This window comes from Capsicum annuum, chromosome 2 (assembly GCF_002878395.1).
Source record: "Capsicum annuum cultivar UCD-10X-F1 chromosome 2, UCD10Xv1.1, whole genome shotgun sequence".
Taxonomy (NCBI): Eukaryota; Viridiplantae; Streptophyta; class Magnoliopsida; order Solanales; family Solanaceae; genus Capsicum; species Capsicum annuum.
The window spans coordinates 254196-282180 of record NC_061112.1 but is presented as its reverse complement, the minus strand read 5'-3'; the positions used below and the strand labels follow the sequence as shown (position 1 = coordinate 282180).

Below are 27985 nucleotides of genomic sequence, written 5' to 3'. Positions count from 1 at the left end.
GAACGTATCCCATGCTTAATTTATGGCTTCTTTTCAGGCATTAGCCCAAGCTATTACTACTAATGTTTAAGGAAACCATCAGGCTGCAGTCTCACTTTAGTAGAATGGTGATTTAGCTATATCAAGAATCCATGACTTCATGAGAATGAATCCTCCAGAGTTCTTTAGTCCACTGGTAGGTGAGGAACCACAGCTCTATCTTTATGAGGTGAAAAAGATCACCTAAATTATGCATGTTACTGAGGAGAAAAGTATAGAATTGACATCCTACAGGCTGAAGGATGTTGCTTATAAATGAGTGGTTATGTGGAAGAATGGTAGAGGTAAGAATGCAGCTCCTATAAGTTGGTAGGTATTTCAAGATGTGTTCCTAGATAGGTTCTTTCTATATGAGATAAGGAAAGCTAAGATAGAGGAGTGAATGAACTTGAGGTAGGGCTCAATTACAGTGAATGAGTACTGCCTTAAGTTTAACCTGTTATCTAAGTATGATCTAGATTTGATAGCTAATCATAGATCTAGTATGAGTAAGTTTATTACTAGAGTATTTGGATTGGTAGTCAAGGAGTGTAGGACTTTCATGATTATTGGGGACATGGATCTTACTATACTGATGATTCATGCTCAATAGATTGAGGTAAAAAAGTAGAAGGAGAGAGAGAGGGGAATTAAAAAGGCTAGGACCGAGCAGTTTAACTTTGGTCAATAAAAGTTTGGAAGGCAAAATCATTTATAGTTTCAGGGTCACTCATCTATGCCAGCTCCATCTTCATCCAGTGCTCTCACACCCACAACCAGGCAAGAGTAGTGGGGTAGAAATTTTATGTCCAGATCTCAAAATAGTGTGGGTGGAAGCCCCAATTATGAAACATGTGCGAAGTGTGGTAAAATTCATCCTAGTGTGTGTTTGTGGGGAAAGAAAGGTTGTTATGGATGTGGTAAGTTGGGTCGCAAAATTAAAGAATGCTCATATGCTAAGCAAGGAAATAGGGATGTTCATCCCCAGAATCAGGATACTAGTGCACCAGCTCCTCTGGGTCGCCAAGCCCTTTCCTATGGCACATCATCCAGTACCGGTGATGGTCAGCACCAAAATTAGTTCTATGTTTTACCATCTCTCCAAGAGCAGGAGATTTCACCAGATGTTGTTACTAGTATGCTTCGTGTCTTTCATTTTGATGTTTTTGTGCTATTAGACCAAGGGTCAAATTTCTCTTATGTGACTTTGTTGGTTGCGGTAAACTTTTGAATAGATCCTGAAAAGCTTTCTAAACTTTTCTCAATTTATACCCTAGTAGGTGATTCAGTTATTGCCGAACAGATCTATAGAAAGTGTCCTATCACTATTCTTTATAGGATCATGTTAGGAAATTTAATAGAATTAGATATGGTCGACTTTGACCTTATTCTGGTATGGACTGGCTTCATTCTTGCTCTGAATCTATAGATTTTTGCACCCGAGTTGTGAAGTTTTAGTTTTCCAATAATCCATTCTTCGAGTGAAAAGGTAATTCAGTGTCTCCCAAGAGTCATTTTATATCCTATCCTAAGGCCAAAAATTTAATATCAAAAGGGTGCATTTATCATTTAGTTTGAGTCAAAGACACTAAGTTTAAGACCTCAACAGTTCAGTCAATGAGTTTCTTGAAGTCTTTTCCGAAGATCTGCCAGGGGTACCTCCTGATAGAGAAATAGAATTTGGTATGATCTTCTTCCAGATACTCAACCCATCTCTATTCCTCCTTATTGTATGGCTCTAGACGAGCTTAAGGAGTTAAAAGAGCAGCTTACAGACCTCTTATATAAAGGTCTCATAAGTCCCAATGTCTCTCCATAGTGTGTTCTATTCCTATTTGTGTGTAAGAAAGATGTCTCTCTTCGAATGTTCATCAATTGTCATTAATTGAAAAAAGTTACAATAAAAAACAAATATCCTCTTCCTAGGATTGATGACTTATTTGACCAACTCCAAGGTTCAAGTTACTTCTCTATGATAGACCTTAAATACGGCTATCACTAGCTTAAAGTAAGGGAATATGATATTCCAAAGACAGCTTTCAGAACCCATTACGGTCACTTTAAGTTTCTAGTCATGTTCTTCAGGCTAACAAATACGCTAGTAACCTTTATGGACCTGATAAACCAAGTGTTCAAACAGTGCCTAGACATGTTTTTCATAGTGTTTATCGATGAAATCCTTGTCTATTTCCATAGTGAGGATGACCATACAGACCATCTTAGAATTGTGTTTCAAACTCTTAGAGATCATTAGTTGTTTGCCAAATGCAGCAAGTGTGGATTTTGGCTAAGGTTAGTAGCTTTCCTCAGTCATATTATTTATGGTGATGGCATTAGAGTTGATCCTCAAAAGATTGAAGTAGTAAGAAACTAGCCTAGACCCATCTCTCCATCAAACATTAGAAGTTTCTTAGGTTTAGCAGGCTATTACCGATGGTTTGTTGAGGGGTTTTCATCTATTGCGTCCCCCATGTATAGATTGACTCAAATAAAAGTTAAGTTTTAGTGGTCAGATTCCTGTGAGAAAAGCTTTCAGGAGTTGAAGGATCAACTCACTTCAGTCCCAGTGTTGGGATTACTTGATGGCACAGAAAGTTTTGTTGTTTATTGTGACACTTCTAGAGTTGGTCTTGGTTGTGTTTTGATGCAGAGAGGTAAGGTCATAGCCTATGCCTCTAGATAGATTAAGCCTCACGAGAAGAACTACCCTACCTACGATCTTGAGTTAGCTGTTGTTATTTCTACCTTGAAAATATGGAGGCACTATCTATATGGAGTACATGTTGATGTGTTAACGGACTACAAAAGATTGTAGTATGTATTTATGTAGAGAATTAAATCTTCGTCAAAGAAGGTGGTTAGAATTATTGAAAGATTATGACATGAGTGTTTTGTATCATCTGTGCAAGGCCAATGTAGTGGTAGACGCCCTTAGTAGACTTTCTATAGGTAGTGTTGCTCATGTGGAAAATGATAAGAAAGAGTTAGTTCAGGAAGTTCATCGGTTGGCTAGACTAGGTGTGCAGTTGGTTGACTCAGGTGAGGGGAGCGTGTTGGTTCAGAATAGTTCAGAATCTTCCTTGGTTTCTTAAGTGAAAGAGAAGCAAGATAAAGACTCCTGTTTGGTTAAGTCAAAGGATTCAATTAGAGATTAGAAGGTAGAGATTGAGATACCAGAGTAGACTATGTGTCCCGTGCATTGATGGTTTGAGGAAGTGGATTATGGTCGAAGTGCATGGTCCGCGTTACTTTATTCACCCAGGATCCACTAAGATGTACCACGATCTGCGGGAATTGTATTAGTGGAGTGGTATGAAGAAAGATATTGCAGAATTTGTGGCCAAGTGTGACACTTTTCAACAGGTTAAGGTGGAGCACCAAAGGCTGGTGGTACTTTGCAAGAGTTTAGTATTCCTACTTGGAAGTAGGCAGAGGTGAATATTGTCTTTGTGACAGGGTTACCTCATTTGTGTCGGCAACATAATTCAATTTGGTTCATTGTAGATTTGTTGACCAAATCAGCCCATTTTCTGCCAGTTCACATGTCTTACTCAGCCAAAGATTATGCTAAGTTGTATATTAGAGAATTAATAAGGTTAAATGGAATTCCTTTGTCCATTATTTCTTATAGGGGTACTTCGTTTACCTCTCACTTTTGGAAAGCATTTCAGAAGGGTCTGGGTACCTAAGTTCACCTCAGTTCAGCTTTTCACCCTCAAACAGATAGTTAGGTAGAAAGGATTATTCAGACCCTTGAGGATATATTGAGGGCATGTGTTCTTGACTTCAAAGGTAGTTAGGATGATCACTTGCCGTTGATTGAGTTTGCCTTAATAACAGTTACCATTCGAGCATTCAGATGGCCCTGTTTGAGGCTCTCTATGGGAGAAGGTGTAGATCACCGATAGCTTGGTTCAAAGTGGTGAGGCCACTTTTATAGGGCCAGATATGGTATTTGAAGCCATAGAGAAAATCCAATTGATTCGAGAAAGGTTGAAAACATCCCAGAGTCGTTAGAAATCCTATACGGATGTAAGGAGAAGGGATCTTGAATTTGAAGTAAATGACTCAGTTTACATGAAGGTTTCACCCATGAAAGGGGTGAAAATATTTTTCAAGAAGAGGAAGATTAGTCCCCGATACGTTGGTCCTTATAGGATATTAAGCCATGTTTGGAAGGTGGCATATGAGCTTAAGTTGTCAGCAATTTGTCATCCGTTTACCCTGTGTTCCATGTATCCTTATTGAAGAAATTTAATAGTGATCCAGCTATTGTAGTACCCTTAGAAAGAACAGATATTCATGATAGTCTCTCTTATGCAGAGATTCCAGTTGGGATTCTTGATCACCAGACTCGTAGACTAAGGAACAAAAAAGTTCCCTTGGTTAAATTTCTTTGACAGAATCATTCCATTAAGGGCGCCACTTGGAAAACAGTAGCAGACATGCGAGGCAAGTACCCTCACCTTTTCTTCGCAAGTCCAGACTCAGTTTAAGGTAATAAGTTTCCCTAGATTTTCTCTTTTCCATTCTTAGCTTCAGCTTTATACAGTTAGTTCATTCTAATTCATGTATTCATAACTCAGTTTAGTCATGCAGTCATGTTTTGAGTCATGCAAGGTTTTATACATAATCTTAGACCCTCAGTACTATCAGTCTAATGAATCTCATTCAAGGACAAATGTTCCCAAGGGGGAGATATTATATACCTCGTATACTTCTAAGCTAGAAAATAAACCGTTGTTCCTATGTATGAAACCTCTAATCAGTCCATTCATATTTGAGAGCATGACTTGCAATGGTTATTGTATTTAGAAGAGAGTTCATGATGCGTAAAACATGTTCATAAGAGTCACTTAGAGTAATGTGAGCTAAGAGCTTTTGAATCGATCAAGTTTTGATGTTTGATTTCACTAGGTTCATATTTGAATGAGAATAACTTGATGTATATGTGTTATTTGGTAGATTTATACACACCAAATTGTAGATAATGGAATTATCTTTCCAACGATACCAATTTTGCCTTAATCCGACACCCGAGCAAAAAGTTATGCCTTTGCAAAGGGGTGTGCGTCATCTAAAAATCGCAAACGTTCATTGGAAAGAGTTTTCCATAGGGTATGCGATGAAAACTTTGTAGTTTTCCATAGGGTGTGTGATACAAACCTTAAAGTTTTCCATAGACTATGCGACGCAAACCCCATGGCACAACAAAGTAAACACTCTATTTTGAGCTATTCCAAGGGCAATAAAGTCATTTGGCACTTCTAAAATGTCCCTAAACATAACCTTATGACATTAATAGTTCGTAATCATGTTTTATCCCTATTAACATCATAAGTTCATCATCTAAGCACACAAGAGGAGAAAAACAACTAGAGTTGCACAATCAAGCTTGAAGGTCCAATCTTTTAACAATTTTGTCACCATTAAGGTATGTGGGGTTTATGAACAAGGATACCCTTTCATCCTTGAGCCCAAAATATGATCTTTATTTAAGATCTCATATTTTGCAAATTAGGGTTCATACCCAATTATCATTATTTGAAGATTATGATGTTACAAGTGACTTAAATGTTGAATTGCATGTCTATTTTCACATCTTTATGCGTGTGATATGATTTTACATATCTTTAATTAAGCTTTTAAGCATGATATTGTGAGTTTTATTTCATTACTTTGGATATTGTTGAAGTATTTCAAGAATTATATTGAGCATGACAATTTACTATGAACTTGCATGAGTTTAAAGTATGGGTTTTTACGCCCTAAGTCTAAGTATTGATATTTCAAGAAGTTTGTGATTTTAAACCTCTTCTATGAGTTGTTTACAAAGATTTAATAAAGAAATTGGTCTTTTCACCCTAATCTAAGATAAGAAATCCACATTGTTCATAAAATTTGAGATTTAAAGAAATAGAAGCTTAATTGGTTTTCATTATAAACCTTTATGCTATTTTAAGGTGGATTTCCAAAAGATTCTAAGCAAAAGAAAGGGATTAGTATTTAGCACCGAGTTGGGTATGTTCTTAAAGTCCCTGTCCTAGAACTACGTGCCATCATAGAATTAAGATTAAATGCCAATAGTGGGCTAAGATAGTGATCACTAAGAGAAGGATATACTCCTAGGCAAGAGTATGACACCTCTCCTCAATGTGAGGTTTTCCCCTTAGGGGAACAGGATGTTGGACTCCATGACAACTCACATGGTTTATGTCGGTTAGAAGAACCTCCCAAAGCTCCTAAGTTTTAAAATCAAAATGTCAGAATAGTTTTGAGATAACTAAGTGTAAAGGCTCACAAATCTATTCACACATTGTTTTACTTAAGACTATAGTTATTAGATTTCAGCTTTAAGTTTTAATATTGATTAAAGTGAGCGCTTTTCACTTAGCCTGCATGATTTGAAGGTTAGAACAAGAGTATAGATTATTAGAACTTAGTGTGCTGGCTCACAAGAATTTCTTTTATACTTCATTACTCATGATTTATGAATTGTCAGTTTTATTATTCAAGCCAAGGTGAATCACTCACATTTAGCACACCATTTTGAAAGTTTATTTGAATTGTTGCATTTATTGTTTTACATATGCATTTACCCCCACATGCTCAGTACATTCTAAAAGTACTGATCCATATATATGTTTATGTGATACATCATTTAATAATGTAGGTTTATAAGCTCAGTTTCAATAGCATAATTGACCGCAAATATCTCAATCTACATCCCAATAGTTGGTGAGTCCTCATGGTTCGAGGACCCATTTGTTCAGATTTTCAGCTTTTGCAGTATTTAATTAGTTTTTCTCAGTTTCAATTCGAGTCAGCTTGGGGTCTGTCCCAGTGACTCTCTAGTTATTAGAAGTAGAGGCTTGTCATACTGTTAGTAATATTTTATATTTCCAGTATTGGTTTTTTAGATCTTTAAGTCAAGAACTTTCACACTTTATATTTATCTAAACTCAAATTAGTTAAGACGATAAATGTAGTATTTCAGTAGATTCACATGCCTAAGTTGCGTTCATTATAAGTTTCAGAATTAGTGTAAGGCTCAAAGGGTTAGCTTGGGGCTACTTGTAGTCTTGAGCACATTGTACGTCTCGGGACACATTTTTGGGGCGTTACAACTCTTCAGTTACGACTTGAAACTGTTACTTGAAATTGTGAAAATAGAAAATATTTTCATATCTATATATCTTCTACACAATGAAGAATTTGTTTTTGGTTTTTGATCTCATATGCTTGGATGTTTAACCTAGAGTGTTTTGTGTCATTACCAGTATCTATTTAATATTTATTATTCTTTAACATATAACTTTACATGATCTGTTTGATCAATTCTAAGCTTTGATTCTAATATGTTTATTCTATTTAATCGGTCCTTTTAATTGAACTTAGATGTGTAAATTAGCTATTAGAGTTTAGGAATATGTTTGTGTACATTGTGTTAGTTTTAGTCTTCATTTAGAACTGGAAACTGTTACTTGAAATTGTGAAAATAGTTAATGTTCTCATACCTATATATCTTCTAGCACAGTGAAGAATTGTTTTTTGTTTTTTCACTTCATATGCTTTGATGTTTATCCTGGAGTATTGTGTGTCATTGCAAGTGACTGGTCTATATCTATTTATATTTGTTTAATAGTTATTATTCCTTAACATACGACTTCACATGATTTGTTTGATCTCTTTTAAGGTTTGATTCTAATCTATTTGTTCTGTTTGATCAGTCATTTTAATTTAACTTAGTTGTGTAAGTTAGTTATTAGAGTTTGGGAATATACTTGTGTGCTAATAAATGGTATATTTTTTATGAAGAAATTAGATGGTGCTATTATTTATGAGGTCAATTGACTAAAATTGTACATATATTTGGGCTAAGCAATCATTTTCTGATTCAGAAATTTATCGATGTACCTTTTTTAATTGTTATGACTAGTGTTTATGAACTTATAGTCTTGAATAACACACACTTTGGAACCATCTTATATAAGAGGGTTAGGTCCAATTGTTTAAACAATGGGAAATATCTTTGTTTAATTCTTTATTACATATATGTTAAGCAAATTATTTCAAATACCTAATAATCCTATTAGTATGTTGATACTGACTTACTCGTGATTTTTTTCTTCAATATTTTAAATATGTTACATAGGGTATTTAGTGGATATTAGAGATTAAAGTTGGATGTATCTCTCAAGACCGATGAGTACGAAAATGGAGTCAAGGATTTACTTAATAAGGCATTTGAACGAGCTTCTCTAGGAAATTAAATATTATGCCCTTGTAGATTATGCTTTAATCGCTATTGTCATTATCGAGATATGGTGGAGGATCGCTTTTTTTGTCATGGATTTTCTCCTAAATACATTAAGGGGTCGTTTGGTAAAGTGTATAAAAAAATGCTAAATAGGGTGTATTAGTAATGTTGGTATTAGCTACACTTACATTTTTTTACACATTGTTTGGTTTGATGTATTAAAGATAATATATATTTATATAATTTTTATAAAAATATTATTTGTTTACCAAATTACCCTTTCCTTAAACCCTTCGTTCTACGATCTGTTTTCCATAAATAGATGGAACTACAACAGCTATACAGTGGAAAATTCAATTTCTACTTCTTCTCTGGATTCAAAAATTCTAGCAATGAAATTAATGACATTATGGCTGAAAAGAGGAAGAATTCAAAGGCATAGTTGACCATAAAAACACAGCTAAAAAGGTCAACTCTAAGCACAACATTAAGCCTATGTGCAGTGCCCAAAACCTATAAGAATCGAGTAGTTGTAAGTTGATGCACTAGAAAAAGCCATAATCTCAAAAGCCAGAGTGTACAGAAAAATGAAATAGTGCAAGTACCATTGCGAGGTCCAAAGCAATCATCAAAACCTCAGCTTGATTAAAACACCTCAAAATTAAGTACACCAAATAACGAAAAGATTACACACTATCCAACCCATTGTATATCTTCTATAAATAACCAATAACACAAAACAGGAACTAAATTTAGATAAATCAGATGTCGTCATCATTCCCTACAATACTACATATCCGAAGGTTTTAATGAAAAAAGCATATCAAGAGGCAACAACTAGAATTTTTACATGACATACAACCGTCTTATATGTTACTGTGATCACCTATATAGAGAACAACAAGATTTTACTCTCGCTGGGATCATTAATTTTTCAGTAGTCATCGAGAGAAGATATTATCTTGCAGTATAAACTAGTGCATAGGTGAAGCGTGTGAGGGCACATGACAAGAAGAAACAAAGCTCGAACAAATCCCCGTTTCAAAGTGAAAATTACAAGAAATAAGAATATAAATACTGAAACAATCATACTAACTACTTTGAACTTTATGGTTAATGAGACTTGGTATTAACATTTCAAAGTTTCTAGAGCAAGCAAGTTATAATTAGATGTCCAAGAATATCATCCAACATGTATAAGAACAAATTTGAGGATTTGGATACAATGTTAACTTACTGTGCATAACAATGTAGAGAATTTCTTCTCGGATGAGCCCTTCTTGTTGTATCTCATATAAGTTTAACAAAAAAAATCCTCTTTATAAGAATCCATTACCTTAACTGTGAGGTGGGGTTGCCAAAGGCAGGGCTAGTGAATGGAATGAAGTCTTAACGAGATAGTCGTAGCCAACATATATCCAAGACTTTGCATAATCAAGAAGCAACCAAAACAAACCCCTTTATAAAAAAGGTATCCTAGCATACTAAGCTCCTAAGTCAGCACGGGCTTCATAATATACCCGAACTATAAGGGTTTATTGTACGCATTCTTACCCTACATTTCTGCAAGAGTCCACTTAAAAAACAAGCCCCTTTATATTAATTCAAATAACAAAATTCCTAGAATCAAGTCATGATCGAATATGGATATAAAAATAAAAAAGAGGACAATATACTTTACTACTTAACTTCTTACAACCATAAGTCAATTTTTTCTTGATAACCCCTTGTGTCCAATTTAGCTTGCGTGCAAATTTTGGTATTGCTGAATATCCTCGAAACAAGATATGTAAAACCATAGTCTTTCACCTAGGATCATTCACAAAAGCCATCATGGAATCAATATCCCTCTTCTCCGAAGGGTACTTAATGGGTAAATTATACTAACTCTTCACTTTCGATGCCACAACTGTGCTGAATTCTCAAAAAATACACAAGTTTTGGTGAATCCGACATGCATCCATTGACATTATTAAAAAGTCTGAGCAACATAGCTTAATGGATTGTGAAGAATTTTTAAGGAAGAAAAGTATTGTAGGGAAGCTTGCAACCTGGAATCGTTGTTAGAAAATGCATTCTGCTCACCATCTGCCCTTTATTTTGCAACTTTCACGCCATAACTCATCAAGATTCTCTGCCAATTCAACGTAGCATCCTTCTATTTCCTGTACAAAATTAGAAACAAGATCATCAAGATAATCCCTAAATACCATTCGTCTATGAAGTAGAAGCGAATGAAGCCTATATTCAATGGCTCAGACAAATCCAGTGGTGAGAACCTTAAATGTTGAACTAATCAAATTTGAATCTTGGATCAGTTTAAGTGGTAAAACAAAAAAGTTATTGATGAGAATATAAATTACCCTGCAAAAGTAACACCAAGGGTCATAAAAAAAAAGAAGCCAAGGCTCACTTTGATTTTCCAACTTCAATAGGTTTTCAATTCTAGGCTTACTCAAGCTTACAGTGTCCTGGATTTCGAAAATATCAGAAACAGAAGCATTATCATTAGCATGGTCAGTGATATTTCCATTTCCAGTCACGCTTTCATCCTAGATGTTGCTCTTATGTAAGACATTCATAATCTTGAAATCCTCCCACCACTATCTTTCTTTTCGCTCGTGTTGAACAGGTTGGAAAACCCGCATGCAAGGGTCACATCGAGTAGAAACATAACCCTGCTTAACATAGCGATATTTCATATCCTTGTAGCATTTGATTAATGCCTGTGTAATCATCTTGTTAGAACAGTTATGTATACAGTAGCAATGACGGTGCATAAAGATGATGCTTGGTGATTTTTTTCCATTTGATAGGCGGTGTTAGCTGATATTTGTATAGGTGGGAGGTAACATGTATGTTGTAGTCGAGGTGTGAGGTTTGTGCATATTAACCAGTTGGGTAAGTAGATATTAGTGTGGGTCGGAGGTAACATGTATGCTGTAGAATAGTCGAGGTAAGGTCGGAATGAATCACATGTGCATTGCAAATTTCTCCTAGACTCTCTTGAACCATGTGCTTTGAGAAAAATTCTACTATGTGTTGTCTTTCAATGTTTTCGTGAATAAGAATCTATAATTTGATACAATAACTTCAACACTAGTTCAAGTCTAAAACAAAAACACTATGAAGTACAACAACACCCTCAACACAAGCTTAAAGTGATCTTTCTAAGAAGTGTGTTTTATTTTTTTAGAAATTAAGATGAAATAGAAATGTAAAGCCACGCCCCCTAACTTCACGAAGTGTCCTTAAGGAATAATTCCCCTCACTGTACCCGAAGTTTTGGAATCTTTCTCCCAGGATAAAATGGCTTTCAATCCAACTATAGTGGTACCTCAAATAATTAGATTCGTTGAACTCACTCAACAATTTGATCGATCACAAGGAATGTTTTGAAGACATGAAGAGTTTGTATTTTAGAAAATTTTTCATACCTAAACCTATGGATAAATAAAAGTTTATATTGCCATCAAGTGCCCCTTTCGAAAGGTGGCAATGGTTCAACAGTTCATCTGTAAAGGTGTATCCTTTGGAAGAGTCATGTCTGTTCATTCAAAAAATTGTATCTTTTATCTGAACAGACACAACTATCCGAATAGCCACTCCTTTTCCAAAATAATGTCTTTTCATAAAAGGTTATGTCCGTCCATTTTCCATTCACACCAATTGAACTCAAAAATCCCCCATATGAATGGGGAATGGATATTCTTTGAAAAACTTTATGGATAAATATTTGATCATCAAGCAAAGACTGATTGCATCTGGATAAGTGGGTTTCCCTTCAAACTTTCCATAGTGAACATGCATCGGATGCACTCAATCAATCGGTAGATTTGATATCTTTGAACCGTCAAGATTTAATGTACACCTAGACAACACATGTCATACAACCAAACTTTTAACATTTATGGTTCTCATGGTTTTGTTCTTTTCATCCATGAACACGTCCCGGTTTTATGAGAGCTTAGAGAATAGGCCTTTACGAATGTTCTCCTTGAAGCGACTTCCACTTCGCCCTCACATATGTGATTTCTAAATGATCAATCCTATATATTTAAAATATTTGGTCAAATCTACAAAATTTGGATAATCATTAAAAGACTTTTCACCTTAAGTCTTATCCTTGTTTACTCAACATTGTCAACATCATGAGAATGGGTTTGTATTTTGACAATGTTGAACCAGTCAGACACAACTTTGTTTGATCTCCTTAAACCAAGCTCTTAGGATCTCCAGTCTTCTAGGTAGATTTATCGTCATGCTAACTTGTCCTAGGACTTAAACTCATTCCCTTGGATGTTCTCTCAACTCCTTCTCTAGATAGGACTTTTGTAAGTGGATCCAACACATTATCCTTAGACTTCACATAGTCAACAGTGATAATTCCACTAAAGAGAAGTTCTCTAACGGTATTATATTTCCATCTTATGTGATGAGATTTACCGTTGTACATCATGCTCTCTGCCCTACCTATCGCCACTTGGCTATCACAGTGTATACATACTGGTGTCACTGGTTTGGGCCAATAAGGAATATATTCCAAGAAATTCTGGAGCCATTCTGCTTCTTCACCGACTTTATCTTATGCGATAAATTTAGATTTTATTGTAGAGCGAGCAATACAAGTATATTTGGATGATTTCCAAGAGACAGCTCCTCCACCGATAATAAATACATATCCACTCGTGGATTTTACTTCATTTGATCCGGTGATCCAATTTGCATCACTATATCCTTCAAGTACTTTGGGATATTTATTATAATGCAAAGCGTAGTCTTGAGTGTATTTAAGATACCCCAAAACTCTTTCCATTGCCATCCAATGAGTTTTATTAGGATTACTCGTGTACCGACTCAACTTACTTATAGCACATTCTATGTCTGATCATGTATAATTTATTATATATATTAAACATCCCAATACTCTTGCATACTCCAATTGTAAGTCACTTTCACCTTCATTCTTTCGAAGTGCAAAGCTCACATCTAATGGAGTCTTGGCAATACCAAATTCCATATACTTGAATTTGTCAAGTACCTTTTCGATGTAATGAGACTGTGATAATGCCAACCCTTGTGGAGTTCTATGGATTCTTATCCCTAAGATCACATCCGCAACTCCAAGGTCTTTTATATCGAACTTGCTTTCGAGCATTCTTTTTGTTGTATTTATATCTAAAATATCTCTGCTGATGATCAACATATCATCCACATATAAACACACAATGACTTGGTAATTTGGAGTGTCTTTAATATAAACACATTTATCACATTCATTAATTTTAAATCTATTTACCAACATGGGTTGGTCAAACTTTGCATGCCATTGCTTAGGTGGTTGTTTTAGTCCATAAAGTGACTTGACAAGTTTACACACCTTATTTTCTTTTCCTGGAACCCCAAAACCCTCAGGCTATTCCATATAAATTTCTTCCTCCAATTCTCCATTTAGAAATGGGATTTTCACATCCATTTGATGGATTTCAAGACCATATACCACCACCAAGGAAATTAACATTCGATTCGATGTTATCCTTGTTACCAGAGAGTATGTATCAAAGTAATCAAGGCCTTCTTTTTGTTTGAAGTCTTTTACTACAAGTCTTGCCTTGTATTTGTCAATAGTACCATCTGCTTTCATTTTTCTTTAGAAGATCTATTTAGATTCTAAAGGTTTGTTTCCTGGAGGAAGATCAACCAACTCCCACGTGTGGTTGCTAAAGATTGAATCAATCTCACTATCGACTGCCTCTTTCCAAAAGGATGAGTCCAAAGAAGCCATCACTTCCTTAAATGTTTGAGGCTCATTTTCTAAGAGAAATGTTATAAAATCTGATCCAAATGAAGTTGACGCTCTTTAACGTGTAATTCGTATCGGATTCTCATTGTTATGTACATCCTCACTTGGTTTATCTAGAGGTCGTTTAGACCTTCCACTAAACTGTTCATGTCTAGTCTTATATGGGTAAATGTTTTCAAAGAATTCATCATTATCTGACTCAATTACCGTATTTTCATTAATATCCAGATGTTCGTATTTATGAACCAAAAACAGACATGTTTTACTACTTTTAGCATATCCTATGAACACACAGTCCATCGTCTTAGGTCCTATCTTAACCCTTTTAGGCATAAGAACTTGGACCTTTGCTAGACACCCCCACACTTTGAAATATTTCAAGTTGGGTTTCCTTCTTTTCTATTTTTCATAAGGGATTGATTGTGTCTTACTATGGGGAACTCTATTAAGTATTCGGTTGGCTGTAAAGATAGCCTCCCCCCACAAGTTTTGCGGTAAACCTAAGGTTATAAGTAAGACATTCATCATTTCCTTCAAAGTGCGGTTTTTTATTTCCTCAATTACATTAGATTGAAGTCAATACGGGACCATAGTTTGATGAACAATTCTATTCTCTACATATATTTTGGGAAAGGGGGATTTATATTCTCTGCTCCTATCACTTGTTATTATTTTTATCTTTTTCTCTAACTGATTTTCAATTTCAGTTTTATATTGCCTAAACGCATCTATAGCTTCATCCTTACTGTTTAGCAAATAGACATAACAATATCTAGTGTAATTGCCAATAAAAGTTATGAAATACTTTTTCCCACCACACGATGGTGTTAACTTCATATTATAAATGTCTGTGTGGATTAAGTCTAAGGGATTGGAATTCCTTTCAATGGAATTATACGGATGCTTAACATATTTTGATTCCACACAAGTTTGACACTTTGATTTATTGCTTGCAAATTTTGGCAAAACTTCTAAGTTAATCAGTTTTCATAACGTTTTGTAATTAACATGACCTAAACATTCATTCCAAAAGTCATAAGACTCAAGCAAGTAAGAAGAAATTGAACTTTTATTGATTTCAACATTCATTATGTTCATTTTGAATAGGCCCTAATTGAGGTATCCTTTTCCAACATACACTTCTTCTTTACTAAGTACAATTTTTACAAAAACAAATACACATTTGAATCCGTTCTTGTCTAGAAGTGAAACAAAAATCAAGTTCTTCCATAACTCTGAAACATATAAGACATTGTTAAGTGTCAAAACTTTTCCAGAAGTCATCTTCAAGCACAATTTTCCTGTTCCTTCCACTTTTGCAGTAGCGGAGTTTTCCATGTAGATCTTTTCTTTTACTTGAGCCAGAGTGAACATCAAAAACAACTCCTTGTTAACACAAACATGGCGGGTGTCTCCAAAATCCATCCACCATTCGCGAGGATCTCCCACCAAGTTGCATTCGGAAAGCATAGTGCACAAATCATCCATTTCTTTCTTAGACTCGGTCAGATTTGGTTGGTCCTTCTTCTTCCCTTTCTTCAGGGCACAACAATCCATAGACTTATGGCCAATATTTCCACAGTTGAAGAACTTTCCCTTGAATTTCTTCTTAGGTTGATTGCTTTCATTTCTAGCTTTCTTTTGCTTTTTAGAGTTATTTTGTTCATCTTTTACAATGTTTGCTCCACTCATTGTAGAACTGACTCTTGACCTTATTTCCGCAGCCTTGTTATCTTCTTCAATGTGTAGTCGTACAATCAGATCTTCGACTGGCATCTCCTTATGTTTGTGTTTCAAATAGTTTTGAAGTCTTCCCACATAGGTGGTAGCTTCTCTATTATTGCCGCTACTTGAAACACTTCATTCACAATCAAACCTACAATAACATTCATGTGAATACTAAGAACATTTTTAAATTATTCAACAATAGTATTTGTCAAAATCATACCTTCCGCTAGGAGATCATGGATGATCACTTGCAGTTCCTGCACTTGGGAAACAACAGACTTGTTGTCTATCATTTTTTACTCCAGGAATCTTGCAAAAAAGAACTTTTTAGTTTTGGTATCCTTCATCTTGTACTTCCATTCTAGCACTCCCCATAACTCTTTTGCAGTATTGGTTCCGCTATTCACATTGTAAAGGTCATCTTGGAGACCACTTAAGACATAATTCCTGCAAAGGAAGTCTGAGTGTTTCCAAGCCTTTACAATCATGAAGCATTCTTTTTCAGAGGTTCCCTCGGGCACCTCCGAAGCTTCCTCAACCGTGAACCTCTGAAGACATAGAGTGGTGAGGTAGAAGAACATTTTCTACTGCCATCTCTTAAAGTCAATACCCGCAAATTTTTTGAGTTTCTCCGCCAGTGCCATAGCTTGCGGAGCATTAGTACGACTCATCATGGCAATACTAGTTGCCTCCATAGTCGTTCCAACATCATGCATTATACTATCAGTTATCATTTTTCTATCACCACAAGACAGTACCTTAAGTATATCGAAATACTTATTAAAAAATTGCAGCAACTTTAAACACTTCTTGTTTCTAGTTTAACGATGAAGTTTTTATGACTTCCAATCGTCAACTGGGTGATCTTTAACTTGTGATGAAGATTTTATTTCTTCAAATCACTAGTTAAGTTCAAATGGAGTAGGAAGCTTTAATCTCCAGAAACCAAGCTATACAGATTCGAAAAAGAAAACTATAGTGAACAGAAATTTCACCAAATAAGCAAATTTTTTTCTTTTTCTAAAAATTACTCCTTAAGATTGTTGTCTTTCAACGTTTTCATGTACAAGAATCTGTAATTTGACACAATAACTTTAACACTAGTTCAAGTTTAAAACAAGAACACTATGAAGTACAACAACACCCTCAACAAAAGATCAAAGTGATCTTTCTAAAAGTATGTTTTATTTTTTTTATAAGTTAAGATGAAACAGAAATCTAAAGCCAAGTCCCCCGACTTCACAGAGTGTCCTTAAGAAATAATTACCCTCACTATACCCAAGGTTTTTGAATCTTCCTCCCAGGATAAAATGACTTTCAATCCAACTGTAGTGGTACCTCAAATAATTGGATTTGTCGAACTCACTCAACGATTTGATTGATCACAAGGAATATTTTAAAGACAAGAAGAGTTTGTATTTCAGAAAATTTTTCATACCTAAACCTGTGGATAAATATAGGTTTACATAGCCATCAAATGCCCCTTCCGAAAGATGGCAATAGTTCATACGTAAAGGTGTATCCTTTGGAAGAGTCATGTTTGTTCATTCAAAATATTGTCTTTTATCTGAACAGACACAACTATTCGAACAATCACTCCTTTTCCAAAACAATATGTCTTTCCATAAAAGGTTATGTCCCTCCATTTTTAATTCACACAAATTGAACCCATTACTATGTCCTGTAAAAAAAATGCATACATACTGGAAAAATAATATACGAAAGAATATTGCACAACCAGTTGAATGATCCAATAAATAATAAGTGCCATAAAGTATACTTATTGCAAGTTCCTTTAGCTTTTTCTTTTTATAGTAGTGAGTGTGACTACAGAAAAAACAGCTGTCTTCTATTACAAATAAATACATTATGGACAAACGATACAACTTAAATAAAATCAAATGCAAAAAAAATTATATAATCAGAGAAGCGTTAACTTGGGATGCATAATACAAGAAAAATGAGCAACAAGTATATCTTATTAATACAACAAAACTCAAACCAGCTGTTAAAAGATAAACATTTGCTAAAGAGCAAGTAATGTTAGCTTTTCAAGAAGGCTTGTAATTATATCTCATCAACATTCATACCCAGTGAACATTACACTAGAACACAAACTTAAACAGATCTGGAAAAGGTAAACAAAAATATAAAAAGATATGAATCAAAGCTGTCAGAAATATCATTATAGTTGGGAAATTACTGCATGTTTAACTGGACGACCCAACTTTTTAGCTTCTGCAGGTGCATATGACATTGGCATCTAGTTTTTCTTAATATGTGGGATGAGATTTTCATACCAAGTCACAAAATAGAGGTCACCGTCTAGGTCATTCCCCATTGCTTCATTTGGATGTGGTTGTCCCCTTTTTGAGGGAAGACCAGATAATCATAGAGATGGTGTAAACCGGGAACATCAAAAGCCTCTAGAATCCTCACATCCCAGGATGAAGATGGGTTCTTTGCAATTATAACAAGGCCCTTTATTACTTGAAGTTTTTTCATGATGTCAGAAACCTCTGGACTATTCTTAACAAAACAATTCTTCAAAGAAGGCTTGACACTTGAATAAAGCATTAGCCTTGCTCAAGTTTACCTATGTTAAGGCATGTAGAGTTTTGATGATAGACATGTCAATGAAACATGTTGTGAAAGCTGGTCCAATCAAGTGTACATAGCAAAACTGCAGGCAAGGCTCTTGACAAGATGATATTGCGCATAAATAGGAATGGATAAATAAGAATATTCAGACATTCTCTCAACACTTATCACTTCAATAAAGTGGAAAAAAAAATGCAATTCTCAAAAGTTGAATTGGTCAAAAAGTCCAACAATAAGAGGAGTCCTGCAAGGCTAAAGGATAAAGAAAAAGATTCCTAATTAACCAAGGAGGGAGAGATGGCTACAACAAGAAGTGAAGTTACTTGATAGAGTTTGACAAATGTTAGAAGCAAAGATAAACAAGGACTCTATCACAGATACGCATATATACAACAAAGTATGCTCAAGTAACTCACTTATGCACTGATAAGATAATTAATAATCAGTAATGTTGTTCACCTACTTGAGGAAAAACCTGGTCCCTTATTTAGCAAGTATCAGACTGGTAGTAGTAGGAAGGTTCTTTGAGTTGTATTGAGTCATTGTTCTAGTCTCAGTGATCTATAAACTGAGTTAGGAGTTGATTCTTCAAGTAAGGACTGAATTTAATCTTGATGACTTATTGGCTTTAAAGAAAAATGCAAAGGCCAAGAACATCTTGGTCTGTGGATTAGGACCTACTGAATACAACAGGATATCAACCTGTACTACTGCTAAACAAATTTAGGATGCACTGGTGAATGCTCATGAAGGTACCTCTTAAGTAAGAAAATTCAGGATCTCTCTCCTTCCCACTGAGTATGAGATATTCAAAATGAAGGAAAATAAAACCCTATATGGGATGATGAAAAGTCTTACTACCTTAAAAAATGAGCCGACTTCCTTAGGAAAAGTCATCTCTGAGGAGGAACAAGTTGAAAAGGTACTAAAGGTATTACCTAAATCAAAATGAAATGTTCAGGTAACTGCAGTCAGGAGGCAAATAAGGATCTTGCAAGTATGACCCTGGATGAACGAGTAGGGAACTTAAGGACTTATAAAATGGAAGTAGATGGAATCAAAGAACAAGCAGCTCCTGAGAAAATCTTATCATTAAAATCTTCTGATAGTGATGAGGAATTTGAACTTGATAAGGAGCAAGTTGCATTCATAACTAAGAATTTCAACATATTCTTTAAGAAGAAGAAGGGAACACGTACCAAGAAAGGTTCCAATGACAATCCAAATGGCTGGTACAAGTGTAGCAAAACTGATCATCATATCACAGACTATCTAGTCTGGGAAATAGAATGGAAGAAAAAAAGGGCTGGAAAGGAATTGAAGGCAAAAAGGAAGGAGGAACATACAATGATAACAACTTGGGGATCTGATTCAGATACGGATCAAGTTGATGAAACTGCATTTATGGATTTTAGAGATTCAAACTTAGATGAAATAGATGATGGTTTTGAGGTAAGTATATTTGAACTCAAAGAAAAACTACAATTGTTCTCAAAACCAAAACTTGTGTCCTTGATGAGTGCATGTATTGATGATTTCTAGGAGTTAATCTCGGATAGGGATGAATTCTTCAAGAGTCTTTGCAAGCCTCAAATTTGATCTCATTGATTTAAAGTCTTGCACAGGTACAGTTGATAAGGAAAATTTCACTCTCAAGAAGAAGGTTGCAGAACTTGAGATTTTAAACAATGATCTTAAGTTTGAAATTCTCAAATTAACTCACTGAAAATAGGAAAAAGACCATGAGTAAAGAACAAGAAAATGCTGAACTTGAGCTAGTTAAATACAAACAAAAATTCCATGAATTAACTAAAATTTTGAATAAACTGAGTCAAGAAGTTTCTAAACTAAAACTTGATCTTGAAAGGGTAAATAGTTTGACAAACGTCTCAAGAATTGTTCACAAATTGAGTGAAAGAAATTATAATGAAAAGACAGGTTTGGGATTCCAAAAAAGTGTTGATGATCCTAAAGATTTATGTTACAGATGTGGCAACCTTAGACATCCCACCACTAAATGTCCAGTGGCTGCTAGAAGCAGATCAAATAGTCAAAACCTGGCAAACAGATTTTCTCAGACCAAAAAAAATAAGACTAGTTCTGGTCGAAGAAATAGGTTGCACTACATGTTGCTTCCATGGACTAGAAGAACTTAATTCATCCTTTCACTCATAAAATAGGACCCAAGCTTGTCTGGGTTCCTAAGTCTAACCATTAATTTGTTTTGCAGAAAAGGGTGAAAGAAAGCAAAAGGAACTGGTACTTAGATAGTGCTTGCTTAAGGCATATAACTGGTGATAAGAAAAAGTTCCTTTCACTCTACAAAATATATGGAGGAGGATTTTCTTTTGGTGATGAAAAAAAGGGAATCATTACTGGAGTTAGAAAAATTAGCTCATCTGAGTCAAAAGTATTAGAGGATGTCATCTTGTAGAAGGATTAAAGCATTACCTGCTGAGCACTCACAACTGTGTTACAAAGGTAATAAAGTTGTTTTTACTGCTACAGAAATCAAAGTCAAAGGATAGACACCAAAGAGATTATGCTCACTGCAAGAAGATACAAAAATGTTTACAAAGCTTACACCATGGAACTACCAGGACCTGAGTTGACTTGTCTAAGTGCCATAGAAAATGATCCTCTCCTTTGGCACAGGAGACTTGGTCATGCAAGTCTGAAACAACTAAACATACTTTCCTCCAAAAATATGGTATTGGGATTACCTAAAACCAAGTTCAAGAAAGAAAAGTTATTTAGTGCATGTGTAAGGGGGAAGCAGGTAAGATCTTCTTTTATGTCAAAGAACCATGTTAGCACTACCAAGTGCCTTGACCTGGTTCATATGGACTTATGTGGACCCATGAGACTGCAAAGTAGAGCTGAAAAAAGGTATGTTTTATAATTATTGATGATTATTCCAGGTTCACCTAGACTTTGTTTCTCGCCTCTAAAGAAGATTCCTTTGATGCCTTCTAAAATTTTATTATGAAAATTAAAAAGAAACTGGGCACTTCTTTAGTTTCCATGAGATCTAGCCATGGTATAGAATTTGAGAATGTAAAGTTCTTGGATTTCTGTTCAGCAAATGGTATAGATCAGAACTTCTCATCTCCTATAACACCACAAAAAAATGGATTGGTGGAGAGAAAAAATAGAACTTTGGAAGGTATGGCTAGAACAATGATGTTTGTAGCAAATATTGCTAAAAACCTATGGGGTGAGGCAATAAGTACTGCAGCATATATTATAAATATATGCATGATCAGTTATATGTTAGAGAAGACTCCCTATGAATTACTAAAGGAAAGAAAGCCAAATATTTCTTATTTTAAAACTTTTGGTTGTAAATGTTTCATACACAATAATGGAAAGGTTAATTTGGGAAAGTTTGATGCTAAAAGTGATAAGGGAATCTTATTAGGTAATTTACTTCATAGTAAGGCCTGTAGGGTTTTAAACAATAGAACAAACTATGTTGCAGAAAGCATGCATGTGGTTTTTAATGAATCTTATGTTAAGACTAACGTGCAGGAAGAAAGTGACACTAAGTAATAGGTTACCCAATCCGGTTCATTGACTAGAGCTACCAAACATGGAGGCACCTCAACAGGGGGAACTGAAGCTAATGGCACAATGATAGGGGGAACTGAGCCACAAATTACCCCAGATCAGAACATCAGTTGTGATCCTAATAGTTTACTAGGCTTGATCCCTAAAAGATACAAGTATCAAGGATCACATCCTATTGAGAATGTTTTTACTGATCTTACCTCTGGTATTACTACAAGGTATGGATTGAGAAGTATCAGTGCCTTCAAGGTATTCCTATCATAGATTGAGCCAAAGAAGTTAACTGAAGCTTGCTTAATACTGATTGGATCATAGCCATGCAAGAAAAGTTGAATTAGTTTTAGAGAAGAAAAGTATGACACATAGTTCCTCTCCTAAAACATAGGTCAGTAATTAGAACTAAGTGGGTGTAAAAAAATAAAATTGATAAGAATGGAATTATCATAGGAAATAAGGCAAGATTGGTGGTCCAAGGATACAACTAAGAAGAAGGAATTGACTTTGATGAGACTTTTGCTCCTTTAGCAAGACTTGAAGCTATAAGATTACTTGTTGCCTTTGCAACTTATAACGAGTTTATTCTCTATCAGATGGATGTGAAGAGTGTATTCCTAAATGACATCCTCAAGGAGGAGGTTTATGTCAAGCAACCTCCAGGATTTGAAAGCAAGGAGTTTCCTGATGATGTGTACAAGCTGGATAAAGCCTTGTATGGGTTAAAACAAGCACCAAGGGCTTGGTATAAGAGATTATCAAAGAATCTACTGGAGCATGGGCATACCAGAGGTAAAATTGACAATATCCTTTTCTTAAAAACTAATAAAAAGGATTTTTTGGTTGTGCAGGTATATGTGGATGACATTATTTTTGGTTCAACCAACATGAGTATGACCCATGAGTTTTCCAAACTCATGAGTTGTGAGTTTGAGATGAGCATGATGGGGGAGCTGAATTTCTTCTTGGGTTTGCAAATAAAACAAAAAACATCTTGAACAATGATCCATCAACAAAAGTATGTCAAAAACTTCTCAAGAGATGAAGTATGTCAAAGAAATTCTCAAGAGATTCTCCATGGAAGAGGAAAAAGAGATCAGTACTCCCATTACCATTGCCACAAAGCTTGATTAAGATAAAACAGGTCCTGATATGGAATAAAAAATTTATAGAGGTATGATAGGGTCATTATTGTACCTCATAGCAAGCAGGCCTGACATTGTGTTCAGTGTAGGGATGTGTGCTAGGTTTTAAGCAAAGCCCAAAGAATCACACCTAAAATTAGTGAAAAAAATCTTCTGATACTTGAAGAGAACCAGTAATCTTGGCTTGTGGTATCCCAAAGGTAGTAACTTTAATTTGGTAGGTTACTCTAATGCTGACTATGCAGGGTATTGGGTAGACAGGAAAAGCACTACTAGCATGGCACACTTCCTTGGATCATGTTTGATTACCTCATCTACTTAGAAGAAAAATTCAGTAGTCTTGTCTACTGCTGAAGCAGAATATATTACTGCAGATTCCTGTTGTGCTCAATTGTTATGGATTAAGCAACAACTTATGGACTTTGGTATAGATGTTGGTTGTGTTTCTATTTTTTGTGATAACACAAGTGTTATTAATATTGCCAAAAATCCTGTTCAGCATAAAAGAACCAAGTATATTGATATTCAATATCACTTTCTTAGAGATGATATTGAAAAAGGTCATATATCAATTATATTTTGTTCTACTGAGGAACAAATTGCTGGCATATTCACTAAGGCTTTAAGTAGAGAACACTTTGAAAAAAATAGGTTGGCCTTGGGGATGATTAAAATTGTACAAATCAGCTTTAATGATTAACTAGAAAAGATTGTACTTAAGTGATTGTTGATTAGTTCAGTTTTATACATTTAGTTGTGTATCCTAATTCCAAGGTTTTTGAGTAAATTAACTCAGCTATGTGTTGATTTTGCAGATAGGCTGAAATATCAAGGCAAAATTTGTCCATTTCTTTTCAGAATTCAAGTATGATTTTGACTTGTTCATGATAGCATAAAAGAGAAACAAGTTTTTTACTTGGTCCTTTCCATTACACTTAAACCACCAAAAATCTAAAAATCCATCTCCTTCAAAAAGCTGCCAGCCCTTTCCCATCAGTGCAGACCCCTTCATCATTACGTTCCTTCCAAATCCACTCCTCTCATGTTTTATCTTCCTTCTATCCCTCTTAAATACACATACTTCTTCTTGTTTTTCTTCATTACCTCTTAACCCTCTCTACGACAAATCACAAACTTCCTATTTCACTATCCATATGGATTTCTCTTTATCCTCTTCATTCTGCTCACCTGATTTTATCACAAATACCTTCACCTCTATTGTAGTTCACCTAAATATCACCTTACCTCCATTAATCCCTTCTCAAATCTCAATAAATCTCTCTGATTTTGTCATGTTCAGAAACTTCCCAAACCTTTTTACCAAATTTTCTTCAACTGGCTTATCCCAGTCCAAACCCTCACTTCTACCCTCAACCCCACTTTAAGTTATTGATCTTGATGATGTACCAATTTCTAATCTCATTCCCCAAAGGTCAAATCTACTATTAAATGAAAACCCTCTTTTGTTATCATTGATGTCGATGATGATGCTTTAGTTAAGCCTTCTCCTATAGTCACTTCTCCTCGAATTCCACTTACTAGGGGGAAGAAATAATGGGAAGATGCTTCTTTGGAAGAAGCACTTTGTGAAAATAAAAAGAAATGGGTTGCTCTTTCTTCTTCCCTACCCCCAGTGCTTCCTCTCCTGATATTTTTCTTCGTTCCGAATGAAAACTGAAGCACATCATTGCTAAAACCTCAAAATCTTCTTTTAATTCTTGATTTTCCTCCTAACCCCCTTCCAAATCCTACACTTTTAAAGCCTCTCCTTCCACCAAAAGTTCTTCAAACTCCCCTTCTCGTTTGAAGAAACAAATATCCAAACCTGTTCCTTCTGACTCATTTGAGTCAGACCCTGAATTTCTTCCTAATACTCCTCCTACTCCCTTTACTCACCTTGATCCAGATCTTGACTATGATATTGATGTTAATACTACTACTGACAAGGCTTCTCAGTCAGCTCATGTTCTTCACTTTCAAAAATACAAGTTAGCTAGGGGTAAAATTGTCACTAGTTTTGGGAGGCCTGATATGGATGTGTTGGTCACAAGACTGAGAGATCAGGGTGTTCTCACCTATTTCTTCAAGGTGATCATCAAATAAAGTTTGGAAAGTATAAAGTGTATTAATTTATACAAATAGAGTTGCTATTGGAGAGATGTTCTCCACCACTGCTCATGGGAAAACCTTTAATCTTTATCCTATTGATCTGAGTCGAATTTTAAATGTTCCTACTGGGGGTTGGGTCATTATGTGAAGGGTGATTGGCCTCCTCTAGATAATCTCCCATCAGCTCTTGATATTTCTAGAAAATTCTCTGGAAATCCTCTTTTTTTATCTCATCGAAGAGTCCTCAAGAATGAGATATCCCATCTCCACCAATTCTATTTTGATGTGGTTCACAAAATGATCCTTCCTAGACAAGAAAGGAGAATAGTGGCCAATTTTCTTGATCCCACCTTTATGGAATTGCTAGATTCTCAAACTCCAATAGACCTTCCTAGACTCATCATCAAGAATATGCAAAGGGTCTTAATCTAAGATGCAAATGGACATGCTTTGCTATATGAGTTCTGGCTTGCCCCTATTTTTGAGGACTTTCATGTTCCTGTCAAAGTGTGGTCACTACAGACCACAAAGGATGTTATTGTTTCTGTTAACCATTCTATGCTACCTATTGCTATGAGGAGTATTGATAACCTTATGCAAAGGTTGAGGAATGCTCTTTCTGCCAAGTAGAGTGAGGTGGAAGTGGTATAAACTGCATTAGAGGCTGACCAGGCTACTCATAAAGAAGAGAAACAGGTCCTTCAAGCTCAAACTACTTCCCTCACAGCCATCTTGGAAAAAGAAAGAGCTTACAATGCTGATATCATTAGGAATCTTAATTCCCTTATCCCTTCTTCCTTATCCACTTAAGCCCCTCTTAGTGTTTTAGGCATCTTTCCTTCCTGCTTTTTGGTCCAAGTTGTTTCTCTCTTATTTCTCTTCATGGGTTTTGATAATTGTATTTTGATCTCTTACTGAAATAGATTTTTGCTTTATTTGTTCTACTTCTGTGTTCTTAATGCATTCTGTGACTCATTCTGTGACTCTCTATTTTTTCTTTATTGAGTAATGTCAGGATTAACTAACTGGGTGCTGAGCTGCTAAGTTTGTCATCATTATAAAGGGGGAATTTGGTAGGGCATGCAGGTCTTTAATGATAGACATGTCAATGAAACATGTTGTGAAATCTAGTCTAATCAAGGTACATAGCAAAACTGCAGGCAAGGCTATTGATAAGATGATATTGTGCATAAACAGGAGTGGATAAGCAAGAATATTCAGACATTCTCTCAACACTTATCACTTTAGTAAAGTGGAAGAAAAATGCAATACTCAGAAGTTGAATTGGTCAAGAAGTCCAACAACAAGAGGAGTCTTGCAAGGCTAAAGGATAAAGCAAAAGAGTCCTAATCAACCAAGGAGGGAGAGATGGCTACAACAAGGAGTGAAGTTACTTGATAGAGTTTGACAAATATTAGAATTATATATCAATAAGGACTCTATCATAGGTGTTCATATATACAACAAAGTATGCTCATGTAACTCACTCATGCACTGATAAGATAATCAACAATCAGCAAAGCAGTTCACCTACTTGAGGAAGAATCTGGGCCCTTATTTCGCAAGTTTTAGACTAGTAGTAGTAGAAAGGTTCTTTGAGTTGTACTGAGTCATTGTTTTACTCTCAGTGATCTATAAACTGAGTTAGGAGTTGAGTCTTCAAGTTAGGGAACTCGAAGACTTGAGAACACTTATCTTGGGAAGATTTGTGTTTTTATAGTTATAGGAGTTAGAAGTTTTAATTCCTAGTTTACAAGAAGTCTTGTAATTTTGTTGATTTTTAAGGCTCAAGAGTTATAGTGAAGTTGGGGTTAAATCCTGTAGAGGTACAGGTCGTGGTTTTTTACACCTTTCTTGAGCCGGGTGTTTTCCACATAAAAATACTGTGTTCAGTTTTTACTTCTGTGAACCACGTTTACTTACTTGTTCCACAGATAGGCAATCATTAGAGTTTAATAGTAAAAGTAGTAGGGCTCGTACTTTAACAACCTAATTCATCCAAATAACCCATCAACCACCTTCCTGAAGGAACAATTATCCTTGACCTATTCCTAAGGTCGCCAAGTTGAGCAGAACTAATGCTAGATAACATTCCTCTTAAATGAGGCTCATTTTGAGGTTTAAACCCTACACTCAAACATAATAGCTATTTATTTCCTAACTCAGCACATGGAGCTGTAACTAAATCAAAATTGACATCTAAATCCACCACTATCTTATCCAACCTTGTTAACATTTCTTTCTGCATTTTCCAAAATATTTCATTCTTAACATCCAAAGATGAGAGCAAGGTTATTATTTGCTAATTTAGAAAACCAGGTTGTAATCTCGTCCAAGAGCAGAATTCAAGAATAGTGTGATTTGACTCAAACTTCTTCATACATAGGGTAATTCCACATGTAGGGTCTGACGAGGGTAGTGTATATGCAGACCTTACTGCTACCTTAGGAGCCTGAGAGGCCGATGGACACTTAGCTCAAGGAATAAACAAATGCCTTAGTAACTAACAAAACTTTAGGATATTAAGAGAAATTTCTCCCCCTTTATACCTTGTTTGGTGGTTCAAGAACTTGATTCCATAAGTAAAAACAAAGAAAAATAGAAGAACCCAAACAACATGGTGAAAAACCACAACTACAAGAAATTCATGATTACATCCCAAATATTCTTTAGGGAACTGATTCACTTGTATTTTCACAGTTTCACCAGGGAATTCAATTTCAGGTAGAAAGATGCCAATACATGACTTTTTGTTAT

At 35.4% G+C, this 27985-nt stretch overlaps 1 pseudogene; it reads right to left on the bottom strand.

Annotated features, from left to right (window-relative positions):
- Positions 1 to 10359: 10359 nt before the first annotated feature.
- Positions 10360 to 27476, bottom strand: LOC107876368 (annotated as a pseudogene).
- Positions 27477 to 27985: the final 509 nt, after the last annotated feature.